At 40.8% G+C, this 17185-nt stretch overlaps 2 non-coding genes and 1 pseudogene across 2 annotated transcripts; all 3 read left to right on the top strand.

The window, feature by feature from the left end:
• The first annotated feature begins 11490 nt into the window (after positions 1 to 11490).
• Positions 11491 to 11956, top strand: LOC142457945 (transmembrane protein 50A pseudogene; annotated as a pseudogene).
• Positions 11957 to 13747: 1791 nt separating this feature from the next.
• Positions 13748 to 13911, top strand: LOC142460645 (U1 spliceosomal RNA). The gene has a single exon (XR_012786815.1). It is a non-coding gene; the product is annotated as a U1 spliceosomal RNA (small nuclear RNA).
• Positions 13912 to 16003: 2092 nt separating this feature from the next.
• LOC142460357 (U5 spliceosomal RNA) lies at positions 16004 to 16117 on the top strand. The gene has a single exon (XR_012786572.1). It is a non-coding gene; the product is annotated as a U5 spliceosomal RNA (small nuclear RNA).
• Positions 16118 to 17185: the final 1068 nt, after the last annotated feature.

Consider the following 17185-nt stretch of genomic DNA (forward strand, 5'->3'; position numbering starts at 1 on the left):
CTTTCATCAAAGATTTGTTGCAAGCAGAGATTGGTTCAATTATTTCACAATCAGGGCAGACCTGCATGACATCAAAGAATAAGCACATATTGTCTGTAAATCCATAACCTGGGGCTGCCTGTAGTAGAATCCTTAAGATCATTAAATTCTCATTCTTAAAAGCAAGAAATTGAAATATTTTAGAATAAACAAAATTCAGCGGGTAGCATGATGATGCTTCAAGAAACACTGGATTTAGAGATCGAGGATAAGACTCCTGGATCTGCCCCTGATACTAAGTTCAGAGCAGCTAGGCCAGTCGTGTGCCTCAGACTAAAAGATTAAATTCCCCAGACCTCAATTCTCTTTCACAATGCAACGATCATAAAAAATCCAGCTCTATCGACCTCACAGAAAAGTCAGCTGAATAGGACAAATAGGACCATGAGAACAAAGTGTTATGTGTCCTGTACAGTGCTATCTAGTTATCCCAGCGTGGTTAGTGAACGGGTCGTGATTTGAATCTACCCAGAGGTGTCTCCCAAAGAAAAAAGCCTGCAGTCTCCTGAAAATTGAAATCAGCCATTGAAAAACCCTACGGAGTGCAGCAATTCTATTCTGACCCACATGGGAGTGCCATGAGGCAGAATGGACGGTGGACAGCTGTTTTGATTATTTGATTATTTGCTTCTAGGGGATACTGTTGCTCATAGTTATATATTGCTGTGGCTTCCATAATGTGACCCCCTCAAAAAGAAAAAGAAGGGGGGGAAAGCTCAGTGCCTTTGAGTTGATTCTGACTTTTCGCAGTCCTGTTGCTCAGAGCACAACTGACGCTATGAGTTTCCCCGACTAACTTTCCAGGAGCAGTAAGTCTCATCTCTCCCCCCATTGAATCACAGCCATGCAGATCAAGTTATCTCCGCTTCACAATGTACTTACTGAGTACCTACAGTGATGGTGGGAATGAAAAACACAACACGTGCTTTGGGAAAGAGACAGGCAGAATTTCATAAGGAAAAGAAATATACACTTAACCCATGAACAAAATGAGAATTTCCCTCCTTAATCAAGAGAAATGAAAATATGTGTCTACACAAGAACGTGGGGAATTGACGGAGAAAGGGCACAATGAATGTTTGAAGTGACTGAAAGGTCCTTATTTTGATATTTGGACCCAGGCTTGAGCATCTCTAAAACTCATTGAACTGCATCCTTAAAGTGGGCACATGTGTTCTATCACAATTGTAAAGTTATGCCTCAATAAAGGTGATTTTTAAAGGGCCTACAAAGATTCTATCACAGTAAGAGTTGGCAAGAGGGCAGATTTCTTAGTCTATCTAAGGTATCAGGAGGCATTCATTCAATGTGGATTAGAACCGGGCCCTCATCCAATAATAGCTATCTATACATTTAATAATCCATTAAAAATCTTAAAAGACCTAATTCCATCTGGAAATGTTAAGGTTCATTTATGAGTAGACGTGTGAGCCAATAACAGCTGCTCTCACTTGTCAAAGTGAAGTTCTCTCCACCCTGTGGCATTTCAAGTGACTTTGGGAAATTAGCAAGGCCCTAGCAGGAGCACAGGAGAATATTCAAACTATTTTCTAAGGGAAAAAAAATGGACTCTGTCTCTAAATATCTATTGTTCAGGTGTATGTAACTCATGAGAAGATTAAAATATTCTGCTCATAAATGTTCCCAGCAGAATGTCAACTTTAACCTTCTCCTCTCCCATATGGTACCTGAAGCATTAAGTTCTTGCTTTAACTCGGGGCTGGTATGCCGTAAATGACTCAATTCGGGATCACAGCTGAAAGTCACGGAGTGCTAGGTCTGAGTTGTCCTGCTTTATAGGCATTATTGGCTTTTTCCTTAGAAAAACCCTATGAGAAAATTATCTTATCCTTATTTTATGAATCAAGGTACTAACCCAAAGGTGACAGTGATAAACACGTGTGTTAACCTTTAAGCAACATGCCTCTTTGCTGATAGTGTTGCCAAGTGCTAGTGGGTGACTGCAGGTTCCTGAAACAACTAAGATAGTATATCTCCTGGCCATAGCACAAGTAATATAGTGCTGTGCAGAGGCTAAGTCTCAGGCCACTAACAGAAATGTCACTTCTGTGGTTTCCCCTCTGTTGTGTCCTTTGATTTGTAGCAGGCATAGGTCAGGGGTCGGTCTTCCTTCTTACAGTGCTTATGTTTTCTATAAAAGTGTAACTGAAAAAAAATTAAAAGACAGGATTTTTAAAAAGAACTGTAACTGAAAGCAGGGCCAACTACTTAATGTGTTGGATTTAGTGAAAAGTAAATATGTAAGGCCACAGTCAGGGATGGAGAAGGTCCTCACTCTTTGTCACGCCTCTACCACCGTTCCAACCCATGCCAGATGGGCAACATTGCAAGGGAATGTAACTCCTAATTACAGTGGGATGTGCTTGATAACCAGACAGAAATGCACCCCAGTGATTTGTGAACTCATGGCATTGTGTCACTGCCTTGCCCCACCTCAAGGTTCCCAATGCCAACCTATCCTGGCCCCACATCAAGCAGAGGGTGATGGTGGAGGGTAGATCTTCATTGACTCAGCATGATCTATTTACCACCTTGGATGGAGAGTGGTAGTGGAGTGGGGGTGCAGAGAATAAGACTGGTCAGGGAGGAGAAATAAGATGATGGCATCCAGTAAGATTTACCTGCCTTGTGCTCCTGCTGCCAGACCAGAAAATTGGGAAGTAAGGTGAAGGAGATGGGGAGGCAGAGTCCTAAAATTAGAATCAGGGTACTAGGGTCTCTGCTGAACCCTGGTTTTTAAAAAATGTTCACTCACAAAGCGAACCAAGAACGCACTGAATCGCTCTAGGATCTGTGTGCTGGGCTAATGGGCGCCGGCTGAGCAGCTACCAGCGCCCTAATTCAGGAGCAAGTAGTAATTTCCCCCAGTTTGGTGCCCAAAATGGGTCATAATCCCAGACTCAAGGAGAACCTCTGAGAGAAGTCAGAGGACCCCACACCAGAGCTCTCTGCACTGTTAACTGCCTTGAGCTCATAGCCTGGGGGGTGGGGGCTGTAGATTTGGATCAATTGAAAAGACATAAAGAAATTTACCTGGGTCAGATGTGGTGTGGCAGAAAATAGACCAAGGGGCAAATTCAGTTCCAGTTGGCTGAGAAGAAAACAACCTCTCTGATAAGCTAGATCTCCTCTGGGGGTCAGCATTACAGCCCCGAAATCAGGACACCCACATAAGCCCAATATAAAAAAGAGAGAAAATATTTTTCTCGGCAAACACTACAAATCACAGGTTCATTGTTTAACTCCAAGACAAGCATAACAAGGGAGGCCTTGCTAAGGAATGCCAGAAGTTAGCTGCAGAGCCCAGAGGCTTTCTGACATAACAAAGGCCCCGTGGAACAAGACTCAATTTCAGAATAACTTAATTCAATTCCATCTGGCCAGGGGTGGGGAGGAAAGGGGGCTAGGGAGGGGTGCAAGTTGGGTGGGATAAACAACTCTGAGCTATTAAGGTATCAGCAGTCTTGGTACAAGCTAGTACAAATCCGCAAACCAAATGCGGGGAGCGAGAGTCCACCCTCAGTGTTCCTACATGCAACTGGAGAGCTCCTGCCTATCCTCTGTGCAACTGGGGTATCCCCTGCCTGCCTGGGGCCCTACACATAACCGATGGAACACCTTCCCACTGTCTGTGGTGCTCCATACTGCTGCAAGAACATACACCCAACCACCATGGTGATCTCTCTGACTAGGGTAATTATTCTTGGCATCTATGGTGATCTACACCAAGGAGGGTACACCCACACACCCTCCATGACACTCCAGTTGCAGAGGGAAACACCTCACACCATCTGAAGGCACTCTAGGCCCTATAAGACACACAACTATGGTTTATTGGAAGATCAGCCAGTGAAACGCCATCCTTGTGGGCCGACAATTACCGACCAGCGTCCTGTGAGAGGACTAGCCAACTCACATTTCAAATAACGAATTACTGATTGCCTAGGGTAAGAGTGAAACCACAGAAAGATACAGCAGTAGCCTGACCCCCAGTGCAGCTACCTGCTTGTAGTTCTTACAAGTACTCATACAAGTCACCCAAGAGAGAACCCACTGCTCTTCGACTCTGGAAGATGGTTCCAGGCTTCTCTAAAACAACACATAAACAGCAATCAGTCCCAACAGCCTCAAATAAAAAGCAGGAGAAATAGAAGACAATGTCAGAAGAAGTCATAAACCTCACAACGTGCAGATAGATGAAGCAGACATTCACCTGCCACAAATAAGAACTTTTCAGAATTTTGCTTGGTGTCATACAGGATATGAGGGCAGCAATACAGAAAAGGATAGAATGATAGAGGAGATAAAGGCAACACACCAAAGGGAAATAAAAGACCTAAGGGATGAAATAACAAAATCCAATAACAAATTAACAGATTTTGCCAGCAGACTTAAGGAGGCAGAGAACTGCACCAGCAACCTAGAATATAACCAGGCAGACCTCAACAAATGGGAAAACAGTTAAATAAGACAATCAGAAGCTGAAGAAAACCTGAGAGCCATGTCTGCTGTTATGAAGAGGAGCAATATGAGAATAATTGCACTACAAGAACAAGACACAACAAAGAAGTCAACAGCAATACAGTGGGGAATTTTTAGAAGGAAATTCCCCCAGCTGAATAAATGAAAATCAGGTAACCATTCAGGAGCCCTAAAAAACACCAGCCAGACTAAAGCCAAAGAAGAAGTCACCAATACATATAATAGCTAAATTATCCAGCTATGAGGAAAGGAGAAAATCATAAGAGCAGCCAGGGAAAAACAAATAGTCACTTATAAAGGTACCCAAATAAGAATATGTTCAGGCCTATCAGAGAACAAACACGATGAAGAAGTGGAGGAAGTAGAGTAAGATATTCCAGAAATTGAAGGAAAATAACTCAAACCCAAGAATACTATACCCAGTCAAATTATCTATTAAGATAGATGGAGAAGTAAGAGTCTTTCCAGACAAAGAAAAAGTCAAAGAATACAGAAAAAGAGACCCAGTCCTACAAAAGATCATTGCCGACCCAGTATAGGCAGAAGATCAACATACACCAAACACAAATAAGAGACCATCACAGAACAACTCCACCCAGAGGGCAAAAAAAAAAAAAAAGAAAAGAAAATAGCTTCCAAGATGACATTAGCTTAACAGTGGAAAGAAGGCAAGAAAAAAACACACACAGGTACAACACAAAGAGATAAGATAGGAAAACACCAACACAAAAGGTACAAGATGACATCACAGAGTCCACAGATGGATATAATAACACTGAATATCAATGGGCTGAACTCAGGGATTAAAAGGCAGAGGTTAACAAACTGGCTTAGAAAACATAACCCATTAATCTGCTGCCTATAGGAGACATGTCTCAAGCTTGGAGACATAAACAGGTTGAGAATTAAAGACTGGAGATATACCAAGCAAATGTCAATGCAAAAAAAAAGCAGGGGTAGCAATATTAATCTCTGATAAAATTGATCTCTAGGTGCAAGCCATAACAAGAGACACGGAGGGGCTCTATATAATACTCAAGGGATCATTAGACCAGGAACAAGTGAGCATCATAAATATATACACGCCCAATGAGAGATGCATGAAATTCAAAAATCAAACACTTCAAAAAATGAAAACAGAAATCACAAGGTCAACAATTTTAGTAGGTGAATTTAATACACCAATCTCTGGAAAAGACAGGTCACAAGGTAAGAAACAACAAAGAGGCTACAGATCTAAACAGCAAAATTAGATGACTTGATCTGATAGATATTTTCAGAGCTTTCCACCCAAATAAAAAAAAAATCACATTCCTTTCAAACCCATGTGGCACATACTTGAAGATAGACCACATGCTGGGACACAAGTCAAACCTGAGTAAACACAAGCACATAGACATTATAAAGATATCTCTCTCTGAACGCTATGCCCTAAGGCTGGAAAGCAACCAAAGGGAGATGAAGAAAACAAGGGCAAACAATTGGCTGACTATTGAAAACAAAGGGCAAACTACTGCAAAAGGAGTGGGTATTGACCCAGATCAGAGATGAAATCAGGAAGTTTCAAAGAACCAATGGGAATGAAAATATCACACACCAAAACCTCTGGGACACAGCAAAGACATTTTTCAGAGGACGGCTTACAGTAATACATGTACACATGGATAAGAAAGAGAGACTTATGGTTGACATGCTGGCACAAAACTTACATGAATTAGAGCAGGGTCAACAGATCAATCTAAGTAATAGAAAAAGGAAAGAAATAATAAAAATCAGAGCTGAGACACAGGAAAGGGAAACAAGAAAACTATGGGAAAAATTAATGTAGCTAAAAGTTGGTTCTTTGAAAGGATTAGCAGAATTGATAGACTGCTGGAAAACCTAACCAAAGAAAGGAAGGAACAAATTTCAATAGCAAGGATGAGGAATGACACAGGGGACACTACAACAAACCCTAATGAAATCAAAAGAATAATTACACAGTACTATGAAGACCTGTACTCTAATGAATTCAACAACTTGGAAGACATGGACAAACACTTGGAAAAACTATCCCTCCCTAGACTTTAAAAATCTCAACATTAAGAATCTCAGATGGACATTAAGAATCTCAACATACCCATAGCAATTAAAGAAATAGGCAAGGTTATCAAAGGATTACCAACAAAAATATCCCACGGGCCAGATGGTTTCACAGGAGAATTCTACCAAGTATTCAGGTGCGAACTGACACCAATCTTACACAAATGCTTCCAGAATGTATAAAAAGACAACAAACTCCCGAATTCTTTTATGAAGCTAGTATAACTCGTATACCGAACCCAGAATTGAGAACTACAGACCAATTACCCTAATGAGCATCAATGTAAAAATCTTTAACAAAACATTGGCCAATAGATTACAAAACATATAAAACAAATAATTCACCATGACCAAGGGGGATTCATACCAGGGATGCAGGGATGGTTCAACATACGAAAGATCATTAGTGTTATTTGCCACGTTGACATTAAAAACTATAAGAACCACAAGATATTATCAATAGATGTGGAAAAAGCATTTGATAACATCCAACACCATTCTTTTTTAAGACACTCAAGAAGATAGGAATGGAAGGAAAATTTCTCAATATTATACAAGCTATATATATAAAACCAACAGCCAACATGGTAATCAATGGAGAAAGACAAAAGTAATTCCACTGAAAAAGTGGCCAGACCAGGACACCCATTGTCCCCATTCCTATTAAGCACCATATTGGAGGTCTTAGCTAACAACATAAGACAAAGAAAAAAAACATCAAAAGTATTTGTCTGGGGAAGAAAGAGGTGAAACTATCATTATTCACAGACAATATTTTGATTTTACATATCGAAAATCCCCTAACCTCCATGAAGGGAGTGTTGGAAGCAATAGAGGAATATGGCAGAGTGGCAGGATTCAAGCTCAACAAACAGAAGTATGTCGGGTTGCTATACACATCAGACAAGATCACAGAAGAGATGATTAAATAGGGAGAACCCTTACAATAGCCAAGCACAAACTGAAATATCTAGGGAGATACCTGACTGAAAAAAAAAAAACCAAAAGATTTTTAAGAGGAAAACCACAGAACACTATTACAAGAAACTAAGAGTGACCTCAACAAATGGAAGAATATCCCATGCTTGTGGATTGGAAGATTAAAAATAGTAAAGATGTCAGTTGTTCCCAAAGCACGATGTAAGTTTAATGCTATCCTGATACAAATACCATTATCCTTCTTCAAAGAATTGGAAAAACCGATTACCAACTTCATATGGAAAGTGAAGAAGCAGAGAACTGCTCAAGAAGAAGGACACAGTGGGTGGGATTGCTCTACCTGTCTTTAGCACATATTATACAACCACAGTGGTCAAAACAGTGTGGTATTCATATAATGATAGCTTCTCAGACCAATGGAAAAGAGCTGAAAACCCAGAAATAAAACCATCAGCATACAGCCAACTGATTTTTTATAAGGACCAACACATATCAAATGGGAAGCAGATGCCCTTTTCAAAAAGTTATGCTGGAAAAAAATGGATATTTACCTGCAGAAAAATGAAGTAAAACCCTTATCTCACTCCATGCACAAAAATAAACTTAAGGTAGATCACAGACCTTGAGGTAAAAACCCAAACTATTCGGGCCATTAATGAGGGAATTGGGACACATTTGAGAACCTTGGCACAGGGAATACATAGGCTATCAGAAATAGGGAAGGATACAAATACAGAGGAGTCACAAATAGACAAGTAGGATATACTGAAGACAAATCACCTGTGTACATCAAAAGAATTCACCAAAAGAGTAATAAGAGAGCACACAGACTGGAAAAACATCTTTAGTAATGACACATCAGGCAAAGGCCTTATTACAATCTTATTACTAAAATCTACAATACTTTGAAATCTTAAAATAAGAAAAAAACTAACTTCCCACTAAGGAGATGGGCAAAGGACCTGAACAGAAGTCTCACAGGGAAAGAAATTCAAATAGCCAATAAACATGTGAGAAAATGTTCCCCATCATTAGCCATAAGAGAAATATAAACTAAAACAACTGTGAGACACCACCGAACACCATAAAAGATAGTCCAATTAAAACTATCAGAAAGCAACAAGCGTTGGAGGGCCTGTAGGGAGAAAAGAACTCTCATCCACGGCTGGTGGATCTGTAGATATGTACAGCCATTATGAAAATCAATTTGGCAATATCTAAAACAGATGGAGATTGAGCTACCACGCCACCCAGTTATCCCCCTACTGGGCAGATACCCAGAAGAGGCAAGAAACAAAGCATGTCCAGACATCTGTGCTCCAATGTTCATTGTGGCACAGTTCACAATTACAAGGAGTTGGAAACAACCCAAATTTCCATGAATAGATTAAAAAACTGTGGTACATACGTACAATGGAGTACTACACATCCCTAAAAAGCAGTGATGAAGCACATAGCCAAATGGGAAGAACTGGAAGAAATCATGCTAAGCAAAGTAAGCCAAGCACAAAAGAACAAGTACAACATGAGTCCACTGAGGTAAGCTTAAAAAGGGTGGGGAGAGGCATAGGGAAAAAGCTTCTATATAGATACATCCCTGGGGTGAGGTTCAGCAACTATGGCAGGGACCAAACCCTATCCAGGGATACATAAGGCAGGGACCAAACCCTATCCAGGGATACATAATCCAGGGATACATAAGACTAAATAAGAAGAGGAAAGAGAGGGAAAAAAAAAGAAAAGACCTGGTAGAAGGAGAGCAGGACACTAACCCACCCATGGGGCAAATATTGTTTATATCTCCACAAAAGAGGAAGAGAGAGACCAGGCTTCAATCCGATGTGCCAAGACGTGCATACAATGTACCAGCATGTCCCAGGGAACCAATAGAGAGGTCTGCAGAACCGGCCCCAACCCCAATTCTATGGACACTGCCCCCCCTAGTCAGCCTCCTGAAGAATGCGCTTCAGAGGACAGTACTGGGGCTACAGTTTAGGGAGAGGGGCATGTTGGATTAGAGCACACAGGAGAAGCGAAAAGGGATGGAGAGGGAGGAGAGAACATCCTGGCCAACCAAGCCCTGAGGATGATGTTCCTGTTCAGAGCAGACAAGGCAGGGGGAGGACTGTAGAGCCTGCCCCACTACAGGACACGGTGTCCCTCACTGAACCATGACACTGAGGGGGACAGCACTGGAGACACGGTACGGGAATAATGTGCAGTCTGGCTCCCTCACCCTGGGGCAAGGCACTGAGGGTATGCAGCAGAGCAGCGGGGGAACAGAGTGATGACATCCCCAGGAAGAACCAAAAATAGACTTTGGAAACAGAGTGTGGCACCCCATCAGACTCGACTAGAAAACAATCGTGAAGGCCTACAAACAGACCTTGAACTATTTATATGCTTTTCCATTTTTGTCAGTGGCTTTCTTTTATTATTATTTTTGTTGGTCATTGTTATTGTTTAGTTGGTTTTTTACTTTGTTGCTTTATTTGAATTTGACTGTTTTTTGCACTTATTAATATATCTGCATGTCTATCTAGATAAGTTAGGTGGGATAAATATTTTGGAGATGAAAAGAATGGAACCAATGATTCCAGAAGGATACGTGAGCAAGGGAGTTGGGAGAACAGAAGGGGATGGGGGTGAGCGGGGAACCACCCAGGGACAAGGGAACAACAAGTGAACTAAAATCAATGGAAGGCAGGTCATAGGATGCATACTGAGGATTAATCAAGGGCAATGTAGCAGCGAGAAATTACTAAACCCGAATGAAGGCCAAACATGATGATGGGACAAGAGGAAAGTAAAAGGAAATAGAGGAAAGAACCAAGAGGCAAAGGGCATTTATAGAGGTCTAAATACAGGCATGTACATATGTAAATATATTTATATATAAAGGGAAGGGAATAGTTGCATGTACTTATATCTATATGTTAATAATTAAGGTTGCAGATGGATATTGGGTCTCCACTCAAGAATTCTCTCAACACAGAAAACTTTGTTTTAACAATCTGGCAATCTATGATGCTTACCTTCCTGACACAATCACTGAAGACAAAATGGGTGCATAAGTAAATGTGGTGAAGAAAGCGGATGGTGCCTGGATATCAAAATATTTAGCGTCTGGGGTTTTTAACGGCTTGAAGGTAAACAAACAGCCATCTAGGTCAGAAGCAACAAAGCCCACATGGATAAAGCACACCAGCCTGTGTGATCATGAGGTGTTGAGGGGATTAGGTATCAAGCATCTAAGACCCAGAACAAAATCATACCCAAGGTGAATGGGGGTGAGAGGGCATGGAGTGGAGAGCTAATGTCCATCTGTAGACAATTGAATATCCCCTCACAGAGAGGTCACAGAGAAGAGAAGAGATGGGCCAGCCAGGCAGCAGAGCACCAATGAAACACACAAATTTCCTCTAGTCCTTGGGTGCTTCCTTCACCCCACTCTCATGACCTCAATTCTACCTTACCAACCAGATTAGACCAGAGCATGCACACTGCTACAGATAAGAGCTCACAACACAGGGAATCCAAGATAGACAAACCCCTCAGGACCACCAAGGAGAGTAGAGATACCAAGAGGATTAGGGGAGGGTGGGAGTAGAAAGGGGGACTCAATCACAAGGATCAATTCGAACTCCCTCCCAGGGGGACGAATAGTGGAAAAGCAGGTGAGGGGCGACAGAGGACGATATAAAATATGGAAATAATAATAATCTATAACTTATCAAGGGTTCATGAGAAAGGGCGGCAGGGGAGGGAATGGGAAGAAATGGGGAGCTGATATCAGGGACTCAAGTGGGAAGAGAATACTTTGAAAATGATGATGGTGAGAAAAGAGGATAAATTCAGGCGGCTCCATGGGGCACAACACCAGGCTCTGCACCTACTATACAGCTTGGGTTTGAGTGACCTGAACAAATGTCTGGGATTCTAAAAGATCTGAGATGCTCAGAGTGCATTGATTGCGGGGGGAAAAGTGCAACACCATTGCTGCTGGTGGTCTATTTTTTACAGGCTGCTGGATTACCATCAATGCTGCTGTCACTTATCCCCCTGTGGACGAGTTCAACCACTCCGCCCATGCCTGTGGAGTCATAGCAACCACCGCCTTCCGAATGATCGATGCACTATCCAAGGGACAAGTCCGAGGGGATAGTTACGGTGAAGGCTGTCTGGGCCAAACAGGTGCTCGGATTTGGCTGTTTATGGGGCTCATGCTGGCCTTTGGGTCTCTGATTGCATCTATGTGGGTTCTCTTTGGGGTTATGTTGTTAAAGAAAAACCCACAGTGTACCCTGGAATTGCTGTGTTTTTCCAGAATGCCTTTATCCTTTTTGGAGGGCTGGTTTTTAAGTTTGGCCCCACTGAAGACTTCTGGCAGTGACCGTGCAGTGCACCGCTCAGCTGCCCTGCGTCACGGGCTCTGTCCTCTTATTCCAAGTCTTTTGTGATGCCGTTTTCTAAACATTTCTGAGGGCAATCTCAGCTGAAACTGCTCTAATACTCATCATGAGAACATCCAGTGGAAACAACACAATTCCCTATTGTAATTTTCCCTTAACTTATACAAGGTTGAAGGAAAATGTTTCACATGAGCAACTTTTTATCAAATTTTTTCATGATATATAATTTGTAAAACTTTAAAAAGAAATGATGGGGGCATATGTGTAAATGTGCTTGACATGCTGTAAGAATGTACAGATTGTGATGATATGTAAGAGTCCCCAACAAAAGTATTAAAAAAAAAAAAGAAAGAAAGAAAGAAAGACTGATCAGGGCCAGCCCAGCAGAAGAAAGGAAATAGCTGAAAAAGCTACCCAGTGTACAAGGAGGGGGCAAGAAGTGAAATCTCAGGTGAGCAGAGGGTCTAAGCCCTTGGCACTTGCTCAATTGTCCCATTGGACTTCATGTACCAAACTTCAATTCCCAGATAACGATATACTTTATTTCAAGACTGTAGCAATGGAGCATCAAGTCTCATGTGTGAGACCATTCTGCCTGTGGGGTCTTATGTGGCCACACTGGCATGCGTCTATGAAGCTAGCCCCGACAGGAGATAGTATGTAGGATGTGAGATGCTTTAAACCCAGGTGCCATCGAGTCAATTCTAATTTGTGACAGTCCACATATATCTGAGTAGGACTGTCATCCATAGGACTAGCAATGGCAGATTGCTAGGCTGGGTGATCACCAGGGATTTCTTCCAAGGCACCTCTGGGTGGGTTTGCATTCAACCTTTTGGTGCACAGTCAAGCACTTCAACCATTGGTACCACCCAGGGACTCCATGTGCTGACTAGAAGCATATGTTTTGGAATCAAACTGCCTCCAATCAAATTCTATCCCATTACTTAGTAACCGTGTGACTTTGGGCCAGTTCCTTAACAATACTGTGCTTTATTTTTATTATTTATAAAATAGTATTATTGTGTAAATTAAGTGAATAAAATTTATTAAGTACTCATGCTAGTACCTATGACATATTGTGTTGTATAAATGTTAGTTATTTGCTTACTATTTGCAAATGTTGCCTGCATAGATGTCTCAAAGGAAACCTGCTAAAACCACTAATTCATTGTTGTGAGTTATAATAAGTGTGTCTATTTAGCCATCTCCTGCTGCATGTTTTTATTATTGAATAGATGGTTTCAAAACAATATTAAAAAACAATTTGTAAAAAGGCAAAAAACATCTTTAAGTGCACACCCATACATAATTATTTCAATTTTTGCATAAAATACCAGCACTTGCCCATATGTATGCATATTTGTGCAAAGCTACACCCATACTGTATGTATCATTATATATATACATATATATATTTTTTCACTTAGCATTAAATTACAAGCATTTGTTCAGGCTGCTACATTGTCATCATAATTATCCTTGTAATGGTTGCATAATATCCTATTATGTTGATACATCATAATTTACTATAGATTATTCCCTTATTGATGGACACTTAAGTTGTTGCTTTTTGTGGCAATTATAGCTAATGCTACAGTGATCTTCAATATGCACGTAGCTTTATCCTCTTGCTGAATTATTTTCTTGTGATCCATTTCCAAAGGGAAAACTTCCGGGGCAAAGGAAATGAATATATCTAGGGGTCTTACTATGGATAGAGGTATTGCCTTCCAAGGGAGAATAATAACAGCATCAACAATTACACCATCATACTTACCTGGCAGGGGAGATACCATGATCATGAAGGTGGTTTTCCCAGGGCGAGGCTTATGCATTGCACTCCGGATGTGCTGACCCCTGCGATTTCCCCAAATGTGGGAAATTCGACTGCATAATTTGTGGTAGTTGGGGACTGCATTCACACTCTCCCCTGAGGGGGGGAACAATTCCACCATCAATAGCAGAAGGGAGCATGTAGTCTTGCGCCAAACTTTCCACCTACATTGCATCAGTCTATCCATTTGTGGACCCCGGTTATTACACTCTCCATGTTACATGGGAAGGACAGACAGTACAAAGACGTTTAAATAACTGCTCCAAACCCATGCACATAGCCTTCAATTTGCAGGATTTTCAAGTTATGAAAAACTGCATCCCTAAAAACCACCTGTTCGTTTGCTGTGTTTGTTTGGGATACATCACTATCAATATGTTCTACATGAAATAGGGAAATAAATTTTAAAATTGTATTTAATACTTCTGAGCCCCAAAGCCAAAATATTGATAATAAAAGGCAATAATAATGAAAACCGGGGAGGGGGTGCTATTCAACTTACGTTAAAATTGATTTGTAAGGGAGTCAGGAGGATAGAACCTCATCATAAGATAGGGATTACCTGCATCGATACTCAAAAATAAATAAACAAAACCCAACTCACTGTCATCTATGATGTCCCACTAGGATTCCTAGCAAGCCTATTTAGACAGAGTAGAACTATGTCATAGGGTGCCCAGGCTGTACATCTTCATGGGAGTAGAAACTGACTCATATTGACCCTATCAGATAGAGTTAGAGCTGCTCCTTCGGGTTTCAGAGAGTGTGAATCGTTATGGGAGTAGACAGACTCAGAGAGTAGTTGGTAGTTGTGAACTGCTGACCTTACAAGAATCTGATGATCTACTTGTCAAAACGAGCCCTATGGATCACAAAAGAATCACAAAAAAAAAAACATATTGTAGAAAGCTTTGCTTCTCATAATCAATATGTTTATATAATATTCAATCAGAAAAATTATTATTAATAATTACACTAAACAAATAGATTCAAACTGAAATTATGCTTAGCAAATTAAAACATGATTGTTTTTTACAGATTATTTTTTTTGTGGAAGCCCAAAATACATTTGCAGGATCCACAGATGGGTGAAGATTCTAGTTAAACCCCACTGACCATAGATCAGGGGTATGAATAGTCTTGCTATCATGCAGAGTGCACTGGAAAGTGGATTATTGCAGATGCAATTTGTATAAAAATTAACACTTTATCATATCATCCCCCCCTTTGATCCATTTTAGATTTACTCTCGCTTTTAATTATTTTCTGCTTTCTTCTCATTGAGGTTTTCCTTCATTATTGTTGTTTTATTTTGTCTGTTTTTCTTTATGTGAAATCCAGGATGGGTTTATCTATAAGATAGTCACTCCTTTCATGAGTTCTTGGAGGTCTGACAGGGGTGGTGGGGGAAAGGAGAATGGAGAACTTATAATAATGATACAGAAAGAAGAGTGTGTTATAAAATTGACTATGGTGTTGATTACACAACTCGTTTAATATGACTGAACTATTGAGTTGTATGATTTGTGAATTATATGTCAATACTGTTAAAATAAATATATATGTCAATTATATAAAATTATATGTCTATGGCATAAAATTATATATCAATCCTGATAAAAATGAGTGTAGTCAAAGGCTAAAAATAATAAAATATGGTCTTCTCTCTGGCTTCCAAAAAAAAAAAAAAGAATACTATCCAACAGAGTCCTGGAATATGACCTCTCCAGAAGGGAAGGCATTTAAAATGCACAATGGCTGAAAGAATGGACTTGATTTTGCAAGGAATAGGAGCAGGAACCATTTGGCTCTGTTCCCTGTAGGGCCTCCGTTAATGGAACCCAACTCCATCGCAACCAGCAGCAACAACATTCCTTATGTTTTTTTTTACTTCATTGCCACTCTATTTTTCCCTTTTAAGGTTTCAAATAAGTTGTGCCAAATGTTTAAAAAGAAAATCTACTTGGCATTTTGCAACCTATTTGAAAAATAAGTGCCATTTAATTTTAATCAGAGAATTCATATTTTTCTTTAAATATGCTATGTTACTTATGAATGTTTACAAAAGTCTTCGCTGTGGTTTGCATCCATCTCAGTACTATTCTGTTTGTTTCAAAAGAAAAACGTTTTCAGAAGAGATGTCCATAAGGGAATCAGATCGGGTATATGCAGACTCGTCACCCCTTTTGGAATACTCTGGTTTCTCTTCAGATCGCATAAATCTTTCGCCTTTTACTAAAGATTTCCATGGAGAGGAACAACTCTGAGTCTTAAACTAATTTTTGAGGCCTTGTTTATGCAAGGCTACATTAAAAAAAAGAACCATTGGAATAAAGTGGTTATGTTGATGCAGACAGTTCATATAGTTTCCAAAGCATTGCTGTGAGGTGTGGCTGATTTCGTCCTGTTGTTTCGGAGATCATTTCTAGTGCATGAAGGGAAGGCTCGAATAGTTGCAAGCAAACACTACACCCTAAAAAATACTAAGCAAAAAAAGGAGATGGGAAATTAAGTAAGAAGTGTGGGGGTGGGGAGCCCAGAGAGGGAAATTGAACAGGTTTTGCAATAAGTCTTGAAGCGACAGAATCATCCCACAGCCAGCCCATTCCATTACAGGTGTTGCAAGTGTACCAGGAATAGTCTTCAAACATCTAACACATAACTCAGGGGTGAACTTTAGAACTAAGCCCAGCTGAGAAATAACTTTCCAGATTAGAATGGCCATCTCTTGAGGCTTCTATGTGCCTCTCTCTTTTTTCATTCCTTCCCCCTGCTCACCTCTTTCCCCCTAATCCCCTTTCAATCTACAGCAAAATGAAACAATCATATACATGATTCTGTGTAGGAGAAATGTCAGCTCTTTCTTTCCTCTTCCCAGTTGGTTTCCCTGGTCTTCCTCCCAGATGCTGCTGGGGCCCCAGTCTCAGCGGTTGTTGCCTGTGACGTTCTGAAATAGAAAAGTTACCAGGAAATATTTCCCTAAGCACAGCAGTTGAGAAGGAGAAAATCACAGGTTGCTAATCCTGCCCTTTGGTTGTGGTTGTAAGAGGGCAGCAAGGAGCCAGGCCAGCAATAAGAAAGAGATAAATCCAGCCAGACTCTCCTACAACCCAGGTCGGCCTCAGGCCCCCAGGGATCCCGATGCCAAATTATCCTGCTAAAAACAAACGAAAAACACCTCCAAAACCTGAGAAACATTTCGGTTGTGGTTCTGTGGAGTCCTGCCTGACTCAGAAAGAGCCTCCCATACATGACCAAAGGAAACATTGCAGGGTCCCGCACCATCTCCCAGTTGTTGCCATGCCTGAGCCCACTGGTGGAGCCATTGGGTCAATTCATTCATGAAGGTTCTTCTTTTTCCGTGACCCTCTGT

This window comes from Tenrec ecaudatus, chromosome 10 (assembly GCF_050624435.1).
Source record: "Tenrec ecaudatus isolate mTenEca1 chromosome 10, mTenEca1.hap1, whole genome shotgun sequence".
NCBI lineage: Eukaryota > Metazoa > Chordata > Mammalia > Afrosoricida > Tenrecidae > Tenrec > Tenrec ecaudatus.